Source organism: Odocoileus virginianus, chromosome 8, assembly GCF_023699985.2.
Source record: "Odocoileus virginianus isolate 20LAN1187 ecotype Illinois chromosome 8, Ovbor_1.2, whole genome shotgun sequence".
Classification (NCBI taxonomy): domain Eukaryota; kingdom Metazoa; phylum Chordata; class Mammalia; order Artiodactyla; family Cervidae; genus Odocoileus; species Odocoileus virginianus.
In genome coordinates this window covers 63,567,644-63,587,113 of record NC_069681.1, presented here as the reverse complement: position 1 = coordinate 63,587,113, position 19,470 = coordinate 63,567,644, and positions in this window count along the sequence as shown.

Sequence of the window (19,470 nt, the reverse complement as noted above, 5' to 3'; positions counted from 1 at the left end):
TGTATGTTTTAACAGTATCTAACAAATTATGTCTAACTCATAAGTTTCTAGGTGAGATGAGTGGAATTATGACCTGGATTGTCCGTAATTGATTGCATAGTTCATATGAAACTAAGGTAGAACTCTCTAAATCTGATAATGTTAGATGGTATCATAAACAGAGCAACTTAACACAGGAAGAAATGTAAAACTAAAATGGAGACTTCCTTTTCTTGGTAACAAATGACCTACTCACTGAATTTATGATCTCAGAATATATTTTTCTCAAAGGAAAAAAAAAAAAAAGTTGAATTGACTTGTTTAACCAACAGTCCCAAAGAACTACATTTTGCTGTCTGCAAAGCAGATGGCTTTCCTGCTGCCTGTCCTGCTGCTTCTGCCTGCCACCTTTTTCTCTAGCAGCTGTGATTACTAGGAAGAAAACAAAACAAAACAAAAACTCTATTACTTATATGATGTATCCATAACTTCACTCAGACTTTTAAAAAGTTACTTTTTTTCCCCCTGTAAAAGTGAGAAATATAAGTAAATTTAATGGCAAGCATACCCATAAATCTTCCAGCATTTTAAAACCAAAAATTCTAAAACTTGGGCAACAGATCAAATAATTTCTTCATTGTTACTTTAACCATACTCCTCTCACATCTCTCCTGTTTCCAGAATGTTCCTAACACACTGAGACTCAACAACAATCTACATAGCTGTCATATTAATCTTTTTTCAATGGAAAATTTTTGGAGAGCTAATGCAACAGAATAAGGAAGGTCATGAGCAGTCGGTTGGGTTTAAATGTTCTTATAGATAGGTATTTTCATGATACATGATGATTCATTATAGGTATGCTCAAATCATTTCATTAGATTTTTCTGTCTGCTATATAACTAAATAAACCAAACACATGTTGATTAGGAGAATAAAACATTGGAGATTTATTTTTGTCATTGAAAAATATCCTAATCTAAAAATATTGGTTAAGACTCAATAATATCTTAACCAATTTAGATAAAAGACATGTATATTTGACTTCCTATAATTTTTTTCTCAGACCTACAACCAGCTTTTTGATTAGGAAATTTCCTTGTAATTTACATATCTATCTTAAATTTGTTTTCTAAAATTTTCCATAAGAATCATATTAAAAACAATTAAGATAATACTCGTTCTGACCTGGAATGTTAATATTTACCTTATAAAAGGATATAGGAGAGAACAAGATGGCGGAGGACTAGCTGGACTTGGAGAACATATCTCTCCATGGATACATCAGGAATACACCTTCAGACACAGAAGTTAATACAGGATACCAACTGAGAGTGGTCAGGAGTACCTGGCAACTGGAAAAGGATATATAGAACCACGTAAAACACAGTAGGATGAAGGAACTAGGGGTAATACCAGAGTGTCTGTAGAACTGGACCTGCCCTTGGTGGGTAGGGGAACTGAAGCAGGGGTCCGATCCCCATATTGGGGCAATTGCCTGAGTCAAAGAAGAAACATTTAAGGTTGAGAATGAAACAGCTGATCTGTAGCAGCCTAAGTGGAAAGAGAATCAGACAGTTCTTGACGCAGCCATACATACCCTGGACAGAAAGGCAGGTCCCCTGGAAGGTGCGATTGTTACGAGCTGGAGTTTAGGGATTGTGGCGCAATCCCAGGGTGAGGGCTTCTGTTGACTGCAAAGAGATGGATCAACGGGATGTGAGGGAGGTGATTGTGGTGGGGTGGGAAATGCCTGTGGAAGAAAGCCAGGCAGCCATGGAAGCAAGGCGTTACTGCTGAGTCACATGTAGGGGGTGGAGCAATCACCACAGCCTCTCTCTCTCCCACAGGCCAGCATCAGCAGCCAAACAATAGAGACTGGCCCATCAAGTGCCTGGCGCACTGAACTACAGAGTTGGACCCCACCCAAGGTGCCCATTTAAGTGCCTGATGTGCTGATCTCCAGAGTAGGACCCCATCTGGGGCGGGTGGGGGGATGCTCTATGTGCCTGATGGGCCAAACAACAGAGAAGGACCCCAGGCAAGGGAACCCTCTAAGTGCCTGAACGGGCAGAGCTACAGAGAAAGACTGACCCAAGAAGCCTTCTGATCTCCATCTACAGGAGGCTCAAAAAAAGACTCTGATAGGGCCATAACTCCTGCAGTGGAGGCAGTCCCTGTTGGTGACATCAGGGTCCCCACAAGCCAAGGAGCTGTATCACCTTCATGCTCAACCCTCACTGGGGCAGAGCTGTAACAGTCAAAAAAAAGTCTTGCGTGTATGCACGCAGGGTCGCTTTGGTGTGTCCAATACTTTGTGACCCTGAGGACTGTAACCTGCCAGGCTTCTCTGTCAGGGGGTCTGTAGGCAAGAATACTGGAGTGTATTGGCCAACACTGGTTGCCATACCCTTCTAGAGCACTATATTTCTTGCTTCCCTAGCCACCAACTCCCCTGAGTACCTGGTGCTGCCAGAACCCTTGTGACCCAAGCAGCTGCACCACCTCCACACCTGGCCCTAACCAGAGCAGAACCGAGTCCTCCAGTGCAGCCTCAGGAGCAAACCCCAATGGACAAAACACATACAGAGGTGGAAATAAAACCACAGTTGAAACCCAGGGGCAGTGTAGCTAAGGAAGAAGACCCAAAACCTTCCCACCAGCTGTACAAGTGGCAGATTAAATCCACAGCATCGACTAGACAGACTCTGTGTCTATGGAATATATAAAAGGACATAGAGAGTTCCCACAAAAGTAAACACACGTTGGAGAGAAGAACACACAGGAGTAGGACCAGATTAGAATCTGAGCTGTTCCCACAGCAGATCCAGAGACCAGCACAGTGTTGGAGGGCATCCTAGGGAGATGAGGCGGACTGTGACTCCCAGAGAGGGAAAGAATTCTGACAGCAGTGAGTCAAAAAATAATGTTTATTTTCCTTATGCTTGTTTTTTAGCTACTTTTGGATTTTTTCTCTTATGTTTCTCCCCCTTTTTTCCTCTCTATCTGTTGCAGTTTTCAATGTTATTGGCACTATGATATGTAATGAAGTTTTTGAGCTTTCTTTTTTTTTTTTTTTTTTCCTCAGTCACATTTTTTTTTTTTTACTGTTGTTGTAAACTGAAGAATTGATGCTTTTGAACCATGGTGTTGGAGAAGACTCTTGAGAGTCGCTTGGACTGCAAGGAGATCCAACCAGTCCATCCTAAAGGAGATCAGCCCTGGGTGTTCACTGGAAGGACTGATGTTGAAGCTGTAATTCCAATACTTTGGCCACCCAATGGGAAGAGCTGATTCATTTGAAAAGACCCTGATGCTGGGAAAGATTGATGGCAGGAGGAGAAGGGGATGACAGAGGGTGAGATGGTTGGACAGCATCACTGACACAATGGACATGGGTTTGGGTGGACTCCAGGAGTTGGTGATGAACAAGGAGGCCTGGCGTGCTGCGGTTCATGGGGTCACAAAGAGTTGGATATGATTGAGGGACTGAACTGAACTGACAAACTTCTACTTCTACATTGAACTTTTGCAGTTCTGTGGAGTTTTCCTTTTTTTTTTTTTTTTTTTTTGTTTTGTTTTGTTTTCCTTCCCTTTTTATTTTTCTCCTTTTTTTTAATTGTAACTTTTAATTTTTTAAACTTATTATTATTATTTCTACATTTATTCCTTTGTTTGTCTTTCCTACAGTTCTTTTCCCCTTGCACTTAATCTTTAATATATATATAAATCTTTATCTACCTCTTTCTTTTCTCTCAACATATTTGTTAGTTTTATTTTAATTGCTTTATTCCCCAATTGGCACCTTGCTTTAGTTTTGTTTTCCAGTTTGTGCTTTAGTTGGCTTTGTTCTTAACTGGTAGATATAAATTTTGGTCTCCTTTGTTGGCCAGATCAATCTATTGTACTTTATTTTTGTTTGACTGTTTTGATTTTGCTTATGAGTGCATATGTGTATGTGTATTTTCAGGCACACTTTTTACTGTTGTTATATACTTCTGTCTCTATGTTGGGCTTTTGCAGTTCTATGGAGTTTTCCTTTTTTTTTTTTTTCCTTCTTTTCTGTTTTCTTTTAATTTTCTATTTTAATTTTTAAACCTATTATATGTTTTTTCTACTTTTATTCTTTTGTTTGTCTTTCATACTGTTCTTTTCCCCTTGCAGTTAATCTTTTATATTCATAAATTTTCTTCACCTACCTCTATTTAACTTTGCATTATCTATTCTTTCTTTCTTTTCTCTCTTTCCTTTCCTCTCAACATATTTGTTAGTTTTGTTATCATTACATGTTTCCTCACTTGGCACCTTGCTTTAGCTTTGTTTTCCAGTTTGCACTTTGGTTAGCTTTGATCTCACCTGGTAAATATAATTTTTGATTTCCTTTCTCACTGGGTCAACCTACTATACTTTATTTTTTGTTGGACTGGTTTGATTTTGCTTATGGGTGTATATGTATATGTGTATATTCAATTATTTTAATTATGGTTTGCTTGATTTTGTAACTGCCATTTGTCTGGGGTTCATCTTTGGTTTCTCATTTTTGGGTATTTCCTTTAATCTCTCTTAATGCCATAAAAAACCAGTTGTGGAATCCTCATTCCTGACCAGAGATCAAGCCCTGAGCCTTTGGAGTGGGAGCACTGGCTTCAACCCTAGACTAACAGGGAACCAGCACTAGGAAGTATCAAATAGTGAGAACTCACACAGAGGAAATCCCTTGAATACAAGTCCCAGCTTCACCCAACCACCAGTAGCACCCTGTGCAGGACACTTCATCTAAACAACAAATAGATCTCCAAGGAAGACATACAGATGGCAAAAAAAAACACATGAAAAGATGCTCAACATCACTCATTATCAGAGAAATGCAAATCAAAACCACAATGAGGTACCATTACACGCCAGTCAGGATGGCTGCTATCCAAAAGTCTACAAGCAATAAATGCTGGAGAGGGTGTGGAGAAAAGGGAACCCTCTTACACTGTTGGTGGGAATACAAATTAGTACAGCCACTATGGAAAACAGTGTGGAGATTTCTTAAAAAGCTGGAAATAGAGCTGCCATATGACCCAGCAATCCCACTTCTGGGCATACACACCAAGGAAACCAGATCTGAAAGAGACACCTGCACCCCAATGTTCATCGCAGCACTATTTATAATAGCCAGGACATGGAAGCAACCTAGATGCCCATCAGCAGATGAATGGATGAGGAAGCTGTGGTACATATACACCATGGAATATTACTCAGCCATTAAAAAGAATTCATTTGAATCAGTTCTAATGAGATGCATGAAACTGGAGCCCATTATACAGAGTGAAGTAAGCCAGAAAGATAAAGACCATTACAGTATACTAACACATATATATGGAATTTAGAAAGATGGTAACGATAACCCTATATGCAAAACAGAAAAAGAGACTCAGATTTATAAAACAGACTTGTGGACTCTGTGGGAGAAGGCGAGGGTGGGATGTTTCAAGAGAACAGCATCGAAACATGTATATTATCTAGGGTGAAACATATCACCAGCCCAGGTTGGGTGCATGAGACAAGTGCTCAGGCCTGGTGCACTGGGAAGACCCAGAGGGATCGGGTGGAGAGGGAGGTGGGAGGGGGGACCGGGATGGGGAATACATGTAAATCCATGGCTAATTCATTTCAATGTATGACAAAAAAAAAAAAAAAAAATACAAACACAATCACCAGCAGCCAAGATTACCACCTCACTCAGCCTTGCCCATCCAAGAAAAAACAAACAAACAAAACCTCAGCACAAATCTCACCCTATATGAAGCTTACACAAACCACCGGAGGAAACTTAGGAGGACAGAAACCAAAAGGAAGAAATAATTCAATCCTGAAGTCTGGGAAAATAGACCTCAAACACAGTAACTTTAAAAAAAAAAAAAAAGATGAAAAGACAGAGAAATACTATAAAATGAAGGAATAAACTAGAAACACAGAAGTCCAAATAAATGAAGGAAATATGCAAACTACCTGAAAAAGAATTCAGAATAATGATAGTAAAGATGATCAAAAACCTTGAAAACAAAATGGAGAAAATGCAAGAAGCAACTAACAAAGACCTAGAAGAATAAAAGAATAAATATACTGAGACAAACAACACAATTACTGATATTAAACATATTCTAGAATGAATTAATAGCAGGATATCTGAAGCAGAATGAATCAGTGACCTGGAAGATAAAATGGTTGAAATAACTTCTGAAGAGCAGGATTAAGTAAAAAAAAAAAAAAAAAAAAAAAAGAAATAAAGAAAGAAAGGAACTAAAGATAGACCTCTGGGACAATATCAAACACACCAACATCCGAATTATAGGAGTTCCAGAGGAAGAAGAGAAAAAGAAAGGATATGAGGAAATTTTTGAAGAGATTATAGTTGAAAATTTCCTCAACATGGAAAAGTAATAGTCAATCAAGTCCAAGAGTTGTAAAGAGTCCATACAGGATAAATCCAGGGAGAAACATGCCAAAACACTTACAAATCAAACTAACAAACACTAAACAAAAAGAAAGAATGTTATAAGCAGCAAAGGAAAGGCAATAAGTAACATACAAGGGAAATACAATACAGCTAACAGCTGATCTTTTAGCAGAGACTCTGCAGGTCAGAAGTGAATGGCAGGATTTATTTAAAGTACTGAAAGGGAAGAATCTACAACAAAGATTACTGTACCCAGCAAGCATCTCATTCAAATTGGTGGAGAAATAAAAAGCTTTTCAGACAAGCAAAAGTTAAGAGAATTCAGTACCACCAAACAAGCTTTATAACAAATGTTAAAGGGACTTATGTAGCCAAGAAATACAAGAGAAGAAAAAGATCTACAAAATCAACTGCAGACAATTAAGAAAATGGAAATTTAAACATATACATCAATAATTACTATAAGTGTAAATGGATTAAATGCTCCAACTAAAAGACACAAACTGGCTGAATGGATACAAAACAAAACCCATATACATGCTGGTTACAAGAAACCCACTTCAGACCTAAAGACACATATAGACTGAAAGTAAGAGGATGGAAAAATATATTCCATGCAAATGGGAAGAAAAAGAAAGTTGGAACAACAATCCTTATATCAGACAAAATAAACTTTCAAATGCAGAACAAGAGATAAGGAAGGGCATTACATAATGAACAAGGTAGCAATCCAAGAGGAAGACATAGCAATTGTAAATGTTTATACACCCAATGCTCAGTGTATAAGACAAACACTAACAGAAACAAAAGGAGAAATTGACAGTAACACAATAATAGTAGGATACATTAACATCCCACTCACACCAATGGACAGATCATCAAAATAGAAAATTAATAAGGAAACACAAGATTTAAATGATACATTAGATGAGATGGCTCTCATAGATATCTTCAGGACATTCTATCCAAATGCAGGAGAATATACCTTATTCTCAAGTGTACATGGAACATGTTCCATGTTGGGCCACATCTTGGGTCACATCTCAAACCTCAGTAAGTTTGAGAAAACTGAATTATATCAAGCATCTTTTCTGACCATAACACTATGAGTCTAGATATCAATTACAAGAAAAAAACTGTAAAAAGCACAAACACATGGAGATTAAACATTATGCTTCTAAATAACCAGCAGATTACTGAAAAAATGAAAAGAGAAGTCAAAAAATTTCTGGAAACTAATGACAATAAAAACATGACAACTCAAAACCTATGGGATACAGTAAAAGCAGTTCTAAGAGGGACGTTTATAGCATTACAATCCTACCTCAAGAAATAAGCAAAACATCAAATAGACAATCTAACTTTATACCTAAAACAACTGGATAAAAGAAGAAGAAGAACAACAACAACAACAAAAAAAAATTAGTAGAAAAGAAGAAATAAAAATCCTAGCAGAAATAAATATAAAAGAAATGAAAGAAATAATAGTAAAGATTAATAAAATTAAAAACTGCTTCTCTGAGAAGATAAACAAAATTGACAGACATTTAGCTAGACTCATCAAGAAAAAAAGAGAGAAGAATTTAAAAAAAATTAAAAAGCAGAGGTTACAACAGACAATGCAGGAATACAAAGGATTATAAGAGACTATTATGAACAACTGCATGGCAATACAATGGATAGCCTGGAAGAAATGGACCGATTATTAGAAAAGTTCAATCTTCAAAGCCTGAACCAGAAAGAAATAGAAATTATGAATAACCCAATTACAAGCACTGAAACTGAAGCTGTGATTAAAAATCTCACACACACAAACAAAAACCAGGACCAGATAGCTTCACAGGAGAATTCTATCAAACATTTAGAGAAGAGCTAATGCCTATGCTTCTAAAACTCTTTCAAAAAATTGCAGAGGAAGGAACACTTCCAAACTCATTCTATGAGGTGACCATCACGCTGATACTAAAACCAGACAAAGACAACATAAAAAGAAAACTACAGACCAATATCACTGATGAACATAGATGTAAAAACCTTCAACAAAATTTTAGCAAGCACAATTCAGCAATGCATCAAAAAGCTCATACTCCATGATCAAGTTGGGTTTATTCCAGGGATGCCAGGATTCTTCAATATATGCGAATCAAGTAATGTGATACACCATATTAACAAATTGAAAGATAAAAACCATACGATGATCTTGATAGATGCAGAAAAAGCCTTTGACAAAATTCAGCACACATTTATGATTAAAACTCTTCAAAAAATGGACATGGAAGGAACCTACCTCAACATAATAAAGGCCATATATGATAAGCCTAAGGCAAACATTATTATCAATGGTGAAAACCTGAAAGCATACCCCCTAGGATCAGGAACAAGACAAGGGTGTTCACTTTCACCACTATTATTTAGCATAGTTTTGGAATTCCTAGCTATAGCAATCATAGAATAAAAAGAAATAAAAGGAATCCAGATAGGAAAAGAAGTAAAACTCTCACTGTTTGCAGATGATATGATACTGTACATAGAAAACCCTAAAGATATTATCAGAAAATTGCTAGAGCTAATCAGTGAATTTAGCAAAGTTGAAGGATACAAAATCAATACACAAAAATCACTTGCCTTTCTATGTACTAACAATTAAAAATCAGAAAGAGAAATTAAGGAATCAATCCCATTCACCATTGAAACAAAAAGAATAAAATATATGGGAATAAGTTGCCTAAAGAGACAAAAGAACTGTACACAGAAAATTATAAGACACTAATGAAAAAAGTCAAAGATGATGTAAACAGATGGAGAGTTATTCCATGTTCCTGGATAGGAAGAATCAATTTTATGAAAATGACAGTACTACCAAATGCAATCTACAGATGCAATGTCATTCATATCAAATTACCAATGGCATTTTTTACAGAACTAGAACAAAAATATTTCACAATTCATATGGAAACACAAAGGACCCCAAATAGCCAAAGCAGTCTTGAAAAAGAAGAATGGAGCTGGAGGAATAAACCTTGGTGACTTCAGACTGTACTACAAAGGTGCAGACATCAGCATAGCATGGTATTGGCCCAAAAACAGAAATATAGACCAATGGAACAAGATAGATGTTCCAGAAATAAACCCACACACCTATGGGTACCTTATTTTTGACAAAGGAGGCAAGAATATACAATGGAGCAATGACAGCCTCTTCAATAAATGGTTCCTGGAACACTGAACAGCTACATGTTAAAGAATGAAATTAGAACACTTCTTAACACCATTCACCAAGATAAACTCAAAATGGATTAAGGACTAAAATGTAAGACCAGAAACTATAAAACTCAGAGGAAAACATAGCACACCCGATGACATAAACCAAAGCAAGATCCTCTAAGACCCGTCTCCTAGAGTAATGGAAAGAAAAACAAAAGTAAGCAATCAGGACCTGATTAAACTCAAAAGCTTTTGTACAGCAAAGGAAACTATAAGCAAGGTGAAAAGACAGCCCTCAGAATGGGAGAAAATAATAGCAAACGAAACAACTGACAAAGGATTAATTTCCAAAATATACAAGTAGCTCATAGGACTCAATGCAGAAAAACAAACAACCTAATCAAAAAGTGGTAAAAAGACCTGAACAGATATTTCTCCAAGGAAGACATACAGATGGCTAACAAACACATGAAAAGATGTTCAACATTGCTCACTATTAGGGAAATGCAAATCAAAACTTCAATGAGCTATCACCTCACACCTGTCAGAATGGCCATCATCAAAAATTCTATAAACAATAAATGCTGTGGAGGATTTGGAGAAAAGGGAATGTTCTTTCACTGTTAGTGGGAATGTAAATTTATCTAGCCATTATGGAAATCGGTATGGAGATTTCTTAGAAAACTAGGAATAAATCTACCATATGACCCAGCAATCCCACTCCTAGGCATATACCCTGAGGAAACCAAAATTGAAAGAGACACATGTATCCCACTGTTCATTGCAGCACTATTTGCAATAGCTAGAACATGGAAGCGACCTAATGTCCATTGACAGATGTGGTACATATACACAATGGAATATTGCTCGGCCATAAAAAGAAACACATTTGAGTTAGTTCTGATCAGGTGGATAAACCTATAACCTATTATACAGAGTGAAGTAACTCAGAAAGAGAAAGAGAAATATCATATTCTAATGCATATATATGGAATCTAGAAAAATGGTTCTGAAGAATTTATTTCTAGGGCAGCAATGGAGAAATAGTCAAAGAGAATAGACTTATGGACATGGGAAGAGGGGAGGAGAGTGATGTGTATGGAAAGATTAACATGAAGAATTACATTACCACATGTGATATAAATAGCCAATGGGAATTTGCTGTATGGCTCAGGAAACTCAAATAGGGTCTTTGTATCAACCCAGAGGGGTGGAATGGGGAGGGAGATAGGAGGGAGGTTCAAAAGGGAGGCATATATGTATACCTATGGCTGATTCATGTTGAGGTTTGGCTGAAAACAACAAAATTCTGTAAAGCGATTATCCTTCAATTAAAAAATAAATAAATATGTGGTGGGGGAACCGGGATGGGGAATATATGTAAATCCATGGCTAATTCATTTCAATGTATGACAAAAACTACTGCAATGATATAAAGTAATTAGCCTCCAACTAATAAAAATAAATGGAAAAAAAATAAAGAATACAAATATTCTGAATAGCCTTAGAATACATTCAATTTTGAACAAGGCAGAATTAACTAATTAATATTTATGTGTGTATATTATATATAAAATCCATATCAAAGATCGAAGGAAAGAATTAAACCTCCTAGAAACTGAGCTGAGAAAGAAATTCAAAGCCATAACAGTGAACAAGAGACAAAGTAGCTGTTATTTTGGCTTGTCCCTACAGTCTCATTAATGCTTTCTCATTAATGCAGGAAAGACAAACATTGCTCTTGTTAGCTAGCAAAGGGAGCTGCTTCAAGGCCTACAAACTACCAGAAATTATCAATGTCAAAGGCACTTAGAGAGACAATCCTAACCAGTAATAAATAAAATAACCTTTAAAAAAACTATCAGTTATATTAAACATTTAAAAAAAAAATAAAAGGCACTTACAGCAAATAAAGGTCCTGTGAAAGTAAGAAATGAGAACGATGAGGGTCTTATAATTTTAAAAGATAATTGTGAAGAATCTTATAGGATTGAATAGATATTCAGATTGATTAAAAAAAGAAAAAATAAAAAAGAGCAAACAAGAGCAAAAAGGGGTATTTAAAATGCTTCCTCTGTTGCTGTAGTTCAGTTGCTAATTGTGTCCAAGTCTTTGCCACCCCATGGACTACTGCATGCCAGGTTCACCTGTCCTTCACCATCTCTCAGAAAATGATCAGATTAATGTCTACTGAGTCAGTGATGCTCTCTAACCATCTCATATCCTCTGCAGCCCCCTCCTCCTTTTGCCTTCAATCTTTTCCAGCATCAGAGTCTTTCCCAATGAGTCAGCTCTTCACATCAAATGACTAAACTATTGGAGCTTCAGTTTCAGCATCTGTCCTTCCAATGAATATTCAGGGTTGATTTCCTTTAGAATTGACTGGCTTGCTGTTCTTGCTGTGCAAGGGACTCCCAAGAGTCTTCTTCAGCACCACAATTTGAAAGCATCAATTCTTTAGTACACAGCCTTCTTTGTGATCCAACTCTCACATCTATACATAACTACTGGAAAAACCGTATCTTTGCCTATATGGCTTTTGCAACAAAGTGATACCTCTGCTTTTGAATATGCTGTCTAGGTTTGTCATAGCTTTCCTTCCAAGGAGCAAGTGTTTTTTAATTTCATGGTGCCATCACTGTCTACAGTGATTTTGGAGAAAAATGTTGCCTATTAGAAAGGAAAAAATAAAAACATATCTATCCTTAGGAAAATATCATAAAGCAGATTTCCCCATGAAATAATAGGAAATAGAGTGAAAAACGATTTTCAAAAAATAGCAATGGATGGCAGTGTCAAAGGATAAAAAGAAAACACATGTCAATCTAGGATATTTTCCTAGTTTACTGAATTACTAATTGAAAAATTATAATTGGAAAAAATTTCATAAGTGAGAAAATTAAACCTAGATAGAAGAAACAGGAAAGAAGACATGAGATGTAACATAATTGGTTAATTTATATAGACAAATGATAAATGTATATAGACAAAGTGAAAGTGAAAGCTGCTCAGCCATGTCTGAATTTTTGTGGCCCCATAGACTGTAGCCCACCAGGCTCCTCTGCCCAGGGGGATTCTCCACGCAGGTATACTGGAGTTGGTTGCTATGACCTCCTCCAGGGGATGTTCCCCCAACCCAGGGATCAAACCTGGTCTCCCACATTTCAGGCAGATTCTTTACCATCTGAGCCACCAGGAAAGTCAGTTGTGATTCATAGTAAAACTCTAATGGGTAAAAGATAAGATTTAACTAAGAATCTAGATCTTAAGTTTGTGAACAAGAAAATGGTAGGTCCAAAGGGAAATTAAAATATTCTAAATTTCTAATTAAATTCAAAGGATAGCATATAATTTTAGAATATGATAAGAGAACACTATGTAAGATATATTTATAAGAAATATAAGTGGTCCAGGAATATTAATAGATCATAATTGTTTCACAAATTAGCAGAAAAATAACAAGCAAGAGTAAAAACAAGACACTTAAAGCAGAAGAAAAAAAAAACATACTGAGTATTTGGAGTGCATTCTACAGAGAAAATATCAAATAATATAGAAAAATAATTGTAAATATTCAATAAATACAATTCAAATAAAAAAGTGGATTAAACTCACACAAATGGGTAAAAAAATTAACTGTATAACTTTTTAGAATATATATCTGAAACATGATTTTAGTAGTCTTTGAAAATCAAGGAATAGAAAAATGTATTTAACTGCAAAATAAAATAGCAAAAATCAAAGTTCATGTAGCAATAAAATCGACAAATATAAAGTTTAAGTGGTGTTCCAAGAATTAGGTAAAAAGCATAAAACATGATGGGCTTCCCTGGTGGCTCAGATGGTAAAGAACCTGTCTGTGATAAAGGAGACCTGGGTTTGATCCTTGGGTCAGCAAGATCCCGTAGAGAAGGGAATGGCTATCCAATCCAGTGTTCTTGCCTGGTGAATCCCATGGACAGAGGAGCCTGACAGGCTACAGTCCATGAGATCACAAAGAGTTGGACAGGACTCAATGACTAAGCACAATAAAATATTGTCCACCAGTCAAAATTCCTCTGAATTTGATGAGTAATTCCACAACTATGCTTGAAAATATTTAGCAAAACTCTTTAATAAATTGAGTTAATAATGACTAACATATTTTGAATTCTTACTGTGTAATGACTACAGTATCACTTTATATTTCTTATTTAATTGAATCCTCGGAAGGTTTTTGGGATAGGGAAATATATTATCATTTAAAAGATACAACTACTGAATAAAGAGTTTTAGTAGTATGTCTAGAATAAAATAGCCAATAAATATGTAATATGGAATAGTTGAATTCTAAAGTCACTGCTTATACTCACTACAATAAAGGGACCTATTTCAACAATTCAAGGAAAAATTATTAAAGGCAAACTCAGAATGCCAATGTTTAATATTTTAAAATAAATAGTATATACTTTTAAAAAGTTCAGCTCAAGTCCATACAGAAAAACTAGAATGAATACCAGAGGTGGAAAAAAAATCACTGTCCCTGAATAAAATAAAGTAATATGAAAATAGTTATAAAAATCCATGAAAATGAAAGTCACTCAATCGTGTCTAACTCTTTGTGACCCCGTGCACTGTATAGTCCATGGAATTCTCTAGGCCAGAGTACTGGAGTGGATAGTCTTTCCTTTCTCCAGGGGATCCTCCCAACCCAAAAATCAAACCCAGGTCTCCCACAATGAAGGTGAATTATTTACCAGAGCAGCCACAAGGGAAGCCCCAGACTATTGGAATGGGTAGTCTATCCCTTTTCCAGTTTATCTTCCCAACCCAGGAATTGAACCAGACTCTTCTGCCTTGCAGATAGATGCTTTACCAGCTGAGCTATTAGGGAAGTCCTTAAAAAATCCATGACCAGGAGCAAAATAAAATCCAACAAACAAAAGACACATATATGCTTAGACAGCATCAAATTACAGAAAATAAAATAAATTAAGTAATATCTGAGTGTATATAATGTGAGGGCTTCCCAGGTGGCTCACTGGTAAAGAATCTGCCTGCTAATACAAGAAACACAGGAGACCCAGGGTTAATCCCTAGGTTAGGAAGATCCACTGAAGAAGGAAATGGCAAGAGTCACATCTGACTCTTTGAGACCCTATGGACTGTAGCCTTCCAGGCTCCTCTGTCCACGGGATTTTTCTAGGCAAGAATACTGGAGTGAGTGGCTATACCTCTTCTCCAGGGGATCTTCCCAACCCAGGGACTGAACCTGGGTCTCCTGTGTCTCTTGCATTGGCAGGCAAATTATTTTATAAAGTAATTATCCTCCAATTAAAATAAATTTTTAAAATATAAATGAAAGTAAATCCCATATAAACACAGATTTTTGTTTATTCTTAGAAGAATGTTTATTCTTATTTAGATTATGGATACTTAAAAAAAGAAGTAAACAAGAAAGAGATTTAATGAGTTAAACACTGAAGTCACAAAGCTAAGAATAAAATGTGAATAAGATCAAGGACTCAAAAACAAAAGATATATTTGCTTAAGAAGCTGAAATTACTGAAATTAAAAGATGAAACTATAAAAATGATTGTAAAAACAATCTTTTAGAGGCTCTAGATTGTTCTGTAGAGTATTGCATATTCTGGATTTGTCTGGCTGGTTCTTCACAGTATTTTTAAATGTATTGCTTTATTTCCTACACTTTCTGTATCAATCAGGCTTCTACAAGAAAAACAGGACCCATTGGAGAAAGAGGGAGAGATTTCCTCAGTTTTGTTCTTAAAGCCTTTCAATGGATTGGACTGAATCCCACTCACAACATCAGGTATAATTTTATTCACTTAAAGTTCACTGATTGTAGATATTAACCATAATTGCAACATATCTTCACAGTAACAGTATTTAATTGAACTACTGGGAACTACTCTGGAGTAGGAAACGGCAACTCACTCCAGTATTTTTGCCTGGAAAGTTCCATGGACAGAGGAGCCTGGTGGGTTACAGTTCAGTGGGTCACAAATTATCAGACACGACTGAGCATTCAGAGGCATGCACATCTTAGTTACATTGACAAGTGAAGTTATCACAGTTTACACTTGCTTTTTCAACTTGATGTTCATATACATTTCTTAAAATTTCAGTTACATGAAATGAAAGCTATGATAGTCATACTTGCACCTAACATGATACAGCAATCTTGTTTACTAATAGCACAGTAATCCCTTACCTAAAAAAGGATGGGAACAAACACAGCTTGGGTCTGCTCTGTTGGTTCTCAACAAAGCCAATGTACTGACAGCCTGGTTATGGTGAAATAAAGTACAGTGGATTTTTCAGGTGCTAAGCAAGGAGTACAGGCAACTTATGCTCAGAACTGAACTCCCTGATGGTTTTCATGGAATGGTTTTTTAAGGCAAAAATTGGAGTAATGCTGTAGGGTGTGTGACTTTCTTCTGATTAGTTGATGGTAAGGTAACAGGGTGATGTTCTAGGAATCCTGTGCTCAGCCTGAAGTTATCATCCTCCATCTGGGACTGCAGCCATGAAATTAAAAGGCACGTGTGCCTTGGAAGGAAAGCTATGAAAATTCTAGACAGCATATTCAAAAGCAGAGACATCACTTTGCTGACAAAGGTCCATATGGTCAAAGCTACGATTTCTCCAGTAATCATGCACACATATGAGAATTGGGCCATAAAGAAGGCTGAGCACTGAAGAATTGATGCTTTCAAATTGTGGTGCTGGAGAATACTCTTGAGAGTCCCATGGACTGCAAGGAGATCAAACCAATCAATTTTAAAAGAAATAACTCTGAATATTCATTGCAAGGATTGAGATCGAAGCTGAAGCTCCAATACACTTGCCCCCTGATGCAAAGAGCTGACTTATTGGGAAAGACCTTGAGGCTGGAAAGACTGAGGGCAAAAGGAGAAGGGAGCAGCAAAGGATGAGATGGTTAGATAGCATCACTGACTCAATGGACAGGAATTTGAGCAAACTCTGAGAGATGATGAAGGACAGGAAAGATAGGCATGCTGCAATCCAGGGGATGGCAAACAGTCGGACACAATTTAGCAACTGAACAGCAACAATCTGAATGAGGGCCTTAGTTTCTGTAAAAGAAGGAAAATATATGTGTCAGATTTGTTATGTATTTTCCTTGAGAAAGAACTAGGACTATTGTTTCTTGACTGGCCCTCCTCTGTTTCCACATTCCAAATTAGTAATTATTTGAATCTTCCCTTTAGAACTCAAGGAAGGTTTAAGAGACCCTTTTCCTATAACCAAGAAATGAGGGACACTGAAAGGCTTTTATTCTTGGGAGGGGCCTGCAAGGTCCTGCTTGGTCTCAGATGCAAAATCCTTGGGTACTGCTAACTCTTCTTGATACCCTGTGACTTAATATTGTAATTTAAATTAACTCTGATTAATGTATCTTATATTAGATGACAAAGGGAAAACAGAGGGAAGAAAACAAAAATATTTGCTCAGATTCATACATATACTCATGTATACATAAACATGCAAATCCATGCAAAGCAAAAAGAAGTAAAATACTTATAATGATAATTTTTTTATTTCTGCAACTGATCATATAGTTGTAGTTGACATTTATAACTACCTTCTGCCACTATTCACTCCATATTCCCATTGCCCTCTGCAAACCTCAGATGCTATGGTTCTCTCTATAGTAGTGAAACCAAATGGGATCTTGTGGGGCTTTTCGGCACAGATGCCTTTCTATTATCCATTTCTTGTAAGAAGTCTCCAGACTCCAGAAGTCACTCAATCTCCTCCCTGAGTTCCAAAGGGTGGATTTGAACAGCTGCTAATCAAGGGAGGAACAGAAAAGAAATCGCCTGAGGGAAGATTAGAGGGACAAGAAATCTCATCAAGATTAGGAGACAATCTTAGGGACAATATTTAGGGAGCACAAGGCCTGCTTATACCCTGGTCTTGTCAGAGACCCTACCTTTGAACCACTGTTTTAAAGCCCCTCATCAAGTTCTCTGAGGTGAAGGCACAAAGTTTTTCAAAGCAGAAGCCCAGTGTGTCTCCCTTTGCCTGGCAAAGTTATCCTTTTTTACTTCATCAAAATTCTGTCTCCAGGATTTGATTTGGCACTGATATACAGAGAATCTGAGCTTTCAGGAACAGTAGGGTCACTCACACTTTAATCCTGAAAGGTCTGAGCTGTTAATCATCTTGCTAAATCAGGTTTTAGTTTTCAAATGACTTTAATAACAGGTCATGGTAGCACATAAAGACAACCTAAGGCATCTCCAATTCCAGACATAGCCTTCTTCACCTCTATTGTTTAGAGTTAGCTCAATTTCCCCTTGGTAATCAAGATAATTCTCCCCAGTCAGTACAACAGTTGTTTGTTTTCCTGTAAATTTAGAAGGACTACTAGCTCAAAGTAGGCAGATGACAATCATAAAATGTTCTTTGCTGTACTTTCTGGTGGAAGATTTCCTCCTGGAAGTAAGAACATTAGATCAGCAAAATATAGATTCTGAAGACAGGATACAGAATTTTGCTGATAAATGACTAGGGATAAGAGTATATAATGCTGCTACAATTTCCTTCTTTGATTTCTGTGCTGGTAAATCCCAGTGTTGGGGAAAACAGAACCTTATAATGGAAGCTGATTTATAGCATAACATCCTAGAGAACACTGTCCAGCAATACAAGGTATTGCCATCTAGTGATGACTGAACTGTAACTGAGTCTTTAAAAGGCCATTCCACCATTCTCTCAACCCAGCTATTTAAATTTGTGGGGGATATAGTAAGACCAGTGAATTCCAGGGTCAAGGACATACCACCTCTCTTCATTTGCTATTAAGTGAGTTATTCAAACAAAAGTGTCTGAAGTACAGTACTTGGGTGCAATCTCAAAAATGACAAAATGATGTCTGTTCATTTCCAAGGCAAACCACCCAATATTACAGTAATCCAAGCCTATGCCCTAACTCCTTATGCTGAAGAAGCTGAAGGTGAACTGTTCTATGATGACCTACAAGATCTTCTAAAATTAACACCAGAAAAAGATATCATTTTCATTATAGCAGATGGGAATGTGAAAGTAGGAAGTCAAGAGATGCCTGGAGTAACAGGCAAGTTTGGTCTTGAAGTAGAAAATGAAGCAGGGCAAAGGCTAACAGAGTTTTCTGAAGAGAACACACTGGTCATAGCAAACACCCTCGTCCAACAACACAAGAAAAGATTCAACAATTGTACATTAATAGATGGTCAATACTAAAATCAGATTAATTATATTCTTCGCAGCTGAAGATGGATAAGCTCTATACAGTCAGCAAAATCAAGAGTGGGAGTTGACTGGTTCAGATCATGAACTCCTTATTGCAAAATTCAGACTTCAATTGAAGAAAGTAGGGAAAACCACTAGACCATTCAGGCATGACCTAAATCAAATTCCTTACAATTATGCAGTAGAATTGACAGGTAGATTCAATGGATTAGATCTGATAGACAGAGTGCCTGAAGAACTATGGATGGAGGTTTGTGATTTGTGCAGCAGGCAGTGATCAAGACCACCCCCAAGAAAAAGAAATGCAAAAAGGCAAAATGGTTGTCTGAGGAGGCCTTACAAATAGCTGTGAAAAGAAGAGTGAAAGACAAAGTTGAAAAGGAGATACACCCATATGAATGCAGAGTTCCAAAGAATAGCAAGGATATACAAGAAATACTAAATCAGTGATCAATTAAAAGAAATGGAGGAAACAAGCGGGAAAGATTAGCAAGCTCTTCAAGAAAATGAGAGATATCAAGGGGGTATTTCATGCAAAGATGGGCATAATAAAAGATAGAAATGGTATGGACCTAACA